Source organism: Drosophila eugracilis, unplaced genomic scaffold, assembly GCF_018153835.1.
Source record: "Drosophila eugracilis isolate 14026-0451.02 unplaced genomic scaffold, ASM1815383v1 contig_1605, whole genome shotgun sequence".
In the NCBI taxonomy this organism is placed as follows: Eukaryota; Metazoa; Arthropoda; class Insecta; order Diptera; family Drosophilidae; genus Drosophila; species Drosophila eugracilis.
Window position 1 is genome coordinate 51741 of NW_024572430.1, and position 8941 is coordinate 60681.

Here is an 8941-nt window from a genome sequence, read left to right on the forward strand (position 1 = left end):
CGCGGTTTGTGGCCGTAAGAGTGGGCGTGGCCGGATAAAAACTCGTGGGAAGTTGCAGTGCATTTTTGGTTTTTCGGGTTTTGTGGGCGTTAGGGTGGGCGTGGCTAGATGCAAAAAACAATTCGGATTTGGGGCATCATAAAAATTTACATGCCTAATCCGAACTTCCTATTACGGAGATATCAGGGTTTCTTGAAAATGCGAAAACCGTCTTTTGAGCTATGTGGGCGTATGGGTGGGTGTGACCGGATATTAGTACAACTAAAAGATGTGCTCGCATCCAAAGGTCATACATACTGCATTTCAACTTTCTAGCTCTAATAGTTCCCGAGATTTCAGAGATTTTAGTTTTTCGCGATTAGTAGGCGTTAGAGTGGTCGTGGCAGGATGCTGAAATAAACTTGCGCTGTCCCGAGACCTCAAGAATCTTCATGCTTAATCTCAACTTTGTATCTGCTAAAGGTCCTGAGATCTCAGCGTTCATACGGACGGACGGACAGACGGACAGACATACGGACGTGGCTTATTTGACTTCGCTATTGATCCTGATCAAGAATATATATACCTTATAGGGTCGGAAACGCTTCCTTCTATCTGCTACATACTTTTCAACGAATCTAGTACTCTAGTTACTCTACGAGTAACGGGTATAAAAACGAAAACGAAATAAATGTTTTTTTTCTGTCTTGAAACTGAACCCTAAATTGGTGCTCACTACGATATGTTGGGGAATTAAAACACAATTTGGGTCCACGACGAAATTAAATTTAACACCCAAAGCGATTCACTTTTTTATCTTAATATTTATTTTGCAGATATAATAAATATAAAATAATTAGTTAGTGCTTCCAAATTTTAATTTGTGTTAAATTATGAGTTAAATGCTCACTGTCTACCGATTTTACATTTTTATTTATTAATTTGAAATTGAATTTACTGCGACGCGAAAGCACGGCGCGTGCAAACGAGAGGGAGTTTCAATTTGAACTGGAAGAAAAGGACCGGCGCGTGCGAACGAGAGGGAGTTTCAATGTGAACTAATTTATTCGACTTAAATTATCTTATGCTATGGACAGAAGACACAAGAGAGGAGAGCGGTGGCCGAATTCGCTTGAGCGAAAAGCTTTATTGGGCTCCGCTCCCCTCTTTACACTGAAAGACAGGAATGACCGAATTATTAATAAATAAGGCAACATTACTATTGGCCAAACATGACAAAAGTAGTTACTAAATACGTAAAAAACCTGTCAGACCTGTCAACAATCTAAAAAAACACTTATACAAGAACACCAATGACCATAACCGAGACACCCAAATCAGCTTTTGACATGGTATTAATTGATACTACCATTACCATTACCGCGTTCGGAGGAGGGAACGAATACGCTGTCACAATTATTTGGGATTTAACTAAGTCCTTAGTAACAGTACCAATTCCGCATAAAAGCGCAAATGCCGTTGCGAAAGCAATCTTTGAAATCTTTATACTTGCTTACGGCCCAATGAAGGTTATTCTAACAGACAGAGTATAAGAACAGTATAACAGGAGACTTATGCAAATATATAAAAATTACAATATTTTATCGACTGCACACCACCATCAAACATTAGGGATTATTGAACGCCGTCACCGAACGTTTAACGAATGTCCGTTCATATATTTCAAGTGATATAAGTGATTGGGACATATGGTTCAAATATTTCACCTATGTTTTAACACACACCATCAGTCACGCATAATTATTGTCCGTGCGAATTAGTGTTTAGAAGACCAGATCGAAAAATTTATAGATATTTCTAAAATAAATCAAATAGATATATATATATATATATATATATATATATATATATATATATATATAGATCCTCGTATAACATAGATGATTAAGCTAAGGAAATTACGTTTAGGCTATAATCAGCAGACAAATGGCAAGAACCATGCTAGAAAGGGAACAAAAAAGCGCAAAACACTTACTCTTTGTAAATAAATCGGAGTCCAGGTTTTACTCCAGCATGAAACCGGTCACAAATTAGATCAAAATTATTAAGGTACTAAATAATAAGGTCATAGGTATAGACGATAGGAATAACGTTAAAATCATAGACAATAAGAAAAACAACAGATAGTAAGCAAAAAAACCATTTAATGGTTAAAACCATTTTTCTAATAATACAACATAATTAAATAAATATATATGTATATGTAAGAACATAAAGTTATCCTATATCTTTTAATTAATTCTTGATTTCTTTTAACTTTATATTATTTTAACATTACAAAAAAAAAAATTGAAAATTAAAAATAAGAAACCACACAAAAATAATTTAACACTCAAACTAACACATCCCTTCTCAAGTGTCCGGCCATCGAGCCGGCACTAAAATGCTGACCATCCATTGACACGGAGACGACTGGCCCACCAACTAACACTTATAGCCAGCCGTCTCGTGGTATATATAAACATAAGGCACATATGCCAATGCATGTATGTAGATACTCCTTCAGCATTTAGCTTTTAGGAAGAGATGTTTGCGAATAAAAGGCCAGTCTGGAATACCACTCACAAAGGCAACGTATTATTATTTGTCACAATATTATAGTAGAAGTCGTTTTTGGTTTCCCTGGGTCATTTGAGTCAGTTCGTACTCTACCGTTCCGACATCTCGTTTATCGGTGAAGTGTAATGCCAATACCTGTTTGACCTCTGTCTAATCGTCATACCGATTTGTAGGCGTTGAACGCCATTTCGGCGTTCCCCCTAATTTTATGTCCAATCTGAATTAGGACTGACTTATATAGAGGTTTCTCCCGAATGACCTCGTAATCATTTACAATGGATTGGACCTTGTTGATTCAAGAAATTTATTTCTCAGAATCTCCCTTAAAAGTCAAAAGCTCCCGAAGATTGTTTTAGTTCGTACTCCGTACCTTTACGCATTAATGGTAGCGGTATATCCGGTAGCGGGTTGCGCTGTTCAAAGTCAGTTTCTAAAACGTTCACCCTATTCCCTATTTTCCTAACCTCTTCTTTCATGCCCACCTTCTGAGTGGTTATGGCAGTAATGGTAGCATCAATTCAAGACTTCTTTCATTTCTAACATTTCTAAAATTGTATTTGTAGGCGTTTTCCTAATTGAAAGTTTACGTTTTTTTAATTTTATTTTATTTTATTCTTGGTCGAGGCAGGGAATTCAGCAACAATTTTCTTTTTCAACAAATTGTTTATTTATTTGATCTATATATTTTATTTTATCGTTAAAATTAGGAAAGGTATTAGGTATTTTTCTCTTTAATTTGGTTTGTGTTTCTTCAATGTTTATCCGTTTTTACTTCTTACAGGGTTGTAATTCTGAAATTAGATTGGAATTAGTCCTTGTTAAATTTTTTGTTTTTTAAAAAAATTTTATAACCTTCGTTTGAGCGTTGTGCGTTTTTTTTTTTTAATTCGTGTTTTTTCATTGTGTTAATTCGTGATTTTTTAGTACTTTTGTGTAACTGTGTTTGTCGGCGCGGTGGTCCATATTGGTCCGTTTTGACGTTTAGCCCACTAAGGTACGGTTGCCACACAATCCACTGGGCAGCTTTTTTGAATGCATTTTATTCATTTCCACTTACACGGTAACTTTTACACATTTTGTATTTAAAAGTTTTTTTCTTCAGAATATGTTTAAAAATTTTTTTTGCTTGCAAATTAATTTCAGCAGCGGTTATTCATTATTATTTCATTAAAATTGCAATTTTTACACCCGTAAATAAGCTGCCCAATGGTGTGGCCGCAGCGGACTATTGCTTCTTTTTCTTTATTATTATTTAGTGTTTTGTGGCTGGGTGTCACCGGGTCACAGGGTGCGTAGACAAATCGCCGCGGCAGGAACTAAGTTATTCACAATTTGCGCCCATGGAGAATTCTAGCTCTAAACGGCAGCATCTCCCTCACAGCGGGTAATTCTATTCACTATTCTTTCTATTTTCATTTGTATTTTCGCAAAATTTTACACGTACAAGCACAACACCACATTTTTTCTTGAAATATTTTATTCCTTAATTATAACATATTTTTTTCATTTTCACAGTTAATTGCTCTTTATTTTTGGGGAGTATTTGGGTCTCACTTTCCAGAAAAAGTATAATCTGTTCGGGCGCGAGTTCTGGCCAGACTTTGCCAGAGGGGGGTAATTTCCCGTATGTTACCTAGTTAGGGTTAGCAGCATCCTTGTATCTCTGATTCTCGATTCCTTCGTCCTTCCTTCCACAACTTTAATTTTTCTTTATTCGAAAAAGGTCGACTTATCGCATCGGGGGTACAAATTAATGTAAATCTAAATTCAAATTCGTTTGGTTTGTTGACATAACCGCTGGCAGCGGTGTTGGGGATTTGGCCCAACGCCCATGCTCCAGGTGCTAGCGCTGCATTTCCCTTGGGGTGCAACGATGGATAGGGGTAGATATAGCTGGGACAGCTAGCAGTCGGTCAGTGCTCTGGATATTTGGTTGCATTTTCGGTTGGGCGCAGCGATGGGCGTCGGATGCGGCTTTTAGTGAGGCCGCTAGCGGGCGGTCACTACTCTTCCAATCTCACGCTGAAGTTTTGGTCTTTGCATTACCGCTGCTGCGTCGCATGACTTAGCGGCTGCATTATTTTCGCCACTTGAATGGTTGCTGTAGTCAGGTTGGCTGTGAGGGGTGAAGAGGGGAGTCGCGGTGTTTGGTATCCGGGTTGAGAAGCGGTGAAGAGAAGGGGCTCTTAGCCGTATTAACTTATATACGTATACAGGTCACTGCTGTTAACAAGAACTTTACCGATCCGGCAGCTCTTACACGCTGTTAAAATTTCAGAAGAAGAAGGTTTACGTACGCAGTTCACTCGTTGAAAAGTTCGAAAGCCGTCAAGTCGAAAACTACTTTGTGAAATAGAAAAGTCGTCATTTCTTTAATATCATTATTAGTATTGTTCACCCATAAGTTAATCACACATTATAATAAACATTTACTTTCTATATATAAAATACGTTACATTTGGGGGCTCAATCGGTCGTGAGTCTTGTGTGTGAATATTTGGATGTTGTTGCTGACAATAGGGATAGACGGAAAAGTTGCAATGTTGTAAAATAGGGTCTTTTAAAATGAACCTTTATTTCAAAATAAGTTGAAAGGTTCAAATCCAATAAATAACAATACAGTCGAAACGAAATTGCTTACAAATTATTTTTCGGTGATCATACAGAATGTCTACACTACAGCAAAGAGAAACAAAAAATGCCGGCAAAGAAAATGAATGTACAGTGCGAAGATACAGAAGGAGAGGTATGGTCGAAATTAGAACATGTGGAAGAGAACGAAATGGAAGAAAAAAATGAAAAGAGTGTGACCAGCAGTGTAGCTGACAAAGTTGACCAACTGCTTCCGCTGTTAAGTTTGAAAATAGGAGTGGATGAAAAACGACGTGGCCAAACTAAGATTGCAGCCGATAAATTAGAAAAAGGTGTGGGCGATTACGATGGAAAATCAATACCAGTTAAAAAGTGGTTTGATATATTCGAAAACGCAGATGCCTACGAGCTTACCGAAAAACAAAAACGCGTTCAAGCCAGAGGCAAGATGGTTGGAACAGCCAAGCTATTTCTGGAGTTTGAGGATGTGTGCGGTTATGAAGAGCTGAAATGTAGTGTGATCGAGGAATTTGCATGCAGTATTTATAGTGCAGATATACACAAGAAGCTGAAGAATAGAAAGAAGAAGAAAAATGAGTCAATGCTTCAGAACATGTTGCAAATGAAGAAGATAGCTGCACTTGTGGACATCGAAGATATTGCTGTAATCGATCACATAGTAAATGGCCTTGATTAAAAATGAATATAAGTCCAGTATGTTACGATGCAAGTCATTTAAGTCCTTGAAGAAGAGTTCGATAATTTCGAAAAGTTTAAGGTGAACGAAAAAAGAATGTGCAACAAAAAACAAGTGCTAGCACCAAGCAAGAGACGTCAGCAGGCAAAAAATATCAATGCTATAACTGCGATTCGACAAAGCATAAAAGAAAGGATTGCACTGCCAGCACAAAATACTTTTGTTGCAATCAAGAGGGTTGTAATATGCACATATATCGAATGAGGATTGAATTAGAGAAATATAACTGTACAGTAGCATATTTAAAGGATAAAGACAACTACGTGGCCTATACGTTATCCAGAATAACCATTGAGCAACTAAAATAAATAGCCAAAAATGTATCAAAGTACTAGAAATCAAAGTAAACAGAAAAATTCCCGCGCAAGAAATGAATAAAAAACAAGAGGAAACGATATAGTCGAGTGCCGCGTTACTGTCTTACACAATTTTAAAATATTTATTTTACTAGTGGAAATTCCCAAAGCGCCACCTATTGTCGGAGAAAGCATGCTGAGAAACTGATAGTGTGTAGTATACACATATATTGAATGTCTACTGTACCAAGAGTACTTGAGGCAACAACACTGTAACACTTTGTTGCATTGTTAACATAAGCGAAAACCGGAACAAAAACCTAAGTAGTCGAAACATGAGTCGAACGGCGCGCTCACAGTAAGTGAAAGTGTCAGCATTCTGTTACACACGCGGGTAACGCGGTACACATATATTGAATATCTACTGTACCAAGAGTACTTGAAGCAAAAACATGACATGACATTGGTCCAAAAGGACCTGGACCTGGATCTGGATATAACAACTGCATGAGAACCAACAACGGCAACGACAGCCACAACGGCAGAAAGAACCAAAAAGGAACAACAAGAAGAAACTCAGTGAGTAGAGTGTGATGTGTGCCAAACAAAGTGGCGTTGTGAATAGATTAAAAGCCAGAAAAGCAAAACTACTGAAGCTGCTGGACAGCGGCAATGCAATAAATTGGAACAACTCGGTAAAAATACATGCCGAAGCTGTGATTGTTCTCAAGATCTTCGACTGAACACTCTCAACACTGTCAATGTTGATATTTCTGGCGTTCCCCCATAACTGGGAGCCGTACATCCATATAGGTTTTAGTACCGAGTTGTACGACAGGACTTTATATTCAAGACTAAGAAGTGACCGAGCGTTGATAAGCCAATGAAGGCTGCCGGCGCCATATGAGTCTTCTGTCGAGATGTACTCCTAGGTATGTTACTTCGTTTGCTTGTGGGAGTAGAGTGTTGTTTAACGTAATCGGCGGGCAGTTTTGCCTGTTCAGAGTGAACGTAACGTGCTTGCATTTAGTTCGTTCATTTAAATTCCCCAATCTGATAGCCATTTTTCATCACCGACCATATCGTGCTTGAATCGTGCATTTTGAGCGGCTAAGAATAGCTGTGTCATCGGCGAACGTAGATGTTGTTAGTCGAGTGCTTATCGGGATGTCTGCTGTGTAGAGGACATATAATGTTGGTCCTAGCACGCTACCTTGAGGAACTCCAGCTCCAACAGTGTAATCATTAGATATAGCAGTGTTGCACCTCACAACAAATTTTCTGTCGTGAAGGTAAGACTCTAAAATCTTGTGGGTGCTGTGGGGAAGCATTGTCTTGATCTTGTACATTAGACCTCCTAGCCAGACTCTATCAAATGCTTGAGAGACATCTAAAAATATGGCAGTACAGTACTCTCGTTTTTCGAAAGAGTTTCGAATTTCTGATGTTATCCGGTTGACCTGCTCAATTGTTCCATGCTTTTCACGAAACCCAAATTGGTGTGACGGGATTCCTTCCTGGATTCTCAGGTATGTGTTTATCCGAGTCATTAGGCATTTTTCAAAGAGAGAGAGAGAGTAGGCTTATAGGTCTATATGACGAGGGGATAGTGTGGTCTTTCCCCGGCCTTGCTATCATTGTTATAATTGACTTTTTCCATCTCACTGGAAAGTGGCCAAGTTTTGCGATGGCATTAAAGAGCTAGGTGACAGTGCAAATGGCGCAGTATCGGAGCTCAATGATCATTTTGGGAGTTATGAGGTCGCAGCCCGGGGATTTTTTCGGATTCAGTTGTCTTTTGATGATGTTTCAGATTTCGTTTGGGCGAAACTCAATTGGCTCCAGTTGAGGCTGGGGCTCATATGATAGAGTCGGCAAAGTAAACGCATTAGTGGCAAGATTTGGTTGGAAGACATTTTTAAGGTGGTTGGCAAACGTGCTCACTGCGCGCCCAGCCGCTCGTGGAATTTCTAATAGGCATCACGGTTTCTTTCGGTGAGCTCAGAGTAGAGTGTTTTGTACTATTAGTTGACAATTGCTCAATGTGACGGCGGTGGACATATGTTTCTTCTTGCTGTAGAGCTTGAGCAAGTTGACGTGAGGCATGTTTTAAGCTTTGCTTAGCAGATGGCGATCTGTGAAATTGCCATGCTCGACGTAAGCGTCGCTTTTCGAGGACGAGCTGTTTGATTTGTAGATTTGACTTCTTTTGATTGCATTGTGTGTTTATAGTATGAGGTGTTGAAACTCGAGCTGCAGAGACGAGTACAGATTCCAGTGAATTAACAAAACTGTCTACGTTGGCTTCATCACTGAGGTGAGGACTTAGCTTAATGTGTGAGCTAATATACTTCCTGTACTTAACCCAATTGGTTTTATGTGAGGTCAGTTTTAATGGTTGATCCCATGTTCCTGGATGTCGGAGTAGAGTAAAAAGGACAGGCGAGTGATCAGATGAAAGATCCGAAAGGCATTCGGCGCTTATCATGTTTTTAGGAATGTTTTTGGTAATCGCAAAGTCTATTAAATCTGGAAGTTTCTTTGGGTCTGCCGGCCAGTATGTTGGTGTGCCAGAAGAAACATAGTCGAGCTTGTTCTTGGTTTTGATAATTGCATTATAGAGCTGCTTTCCTTTTGGAGTCACGAGACGAGATCCCCAGTGTGTGTGCTTGGCATTGTAGGCTGAGTGAGTTGAAAAACTGCATAAACTCATCTACGGCTATGGTGAAGCGTGGGG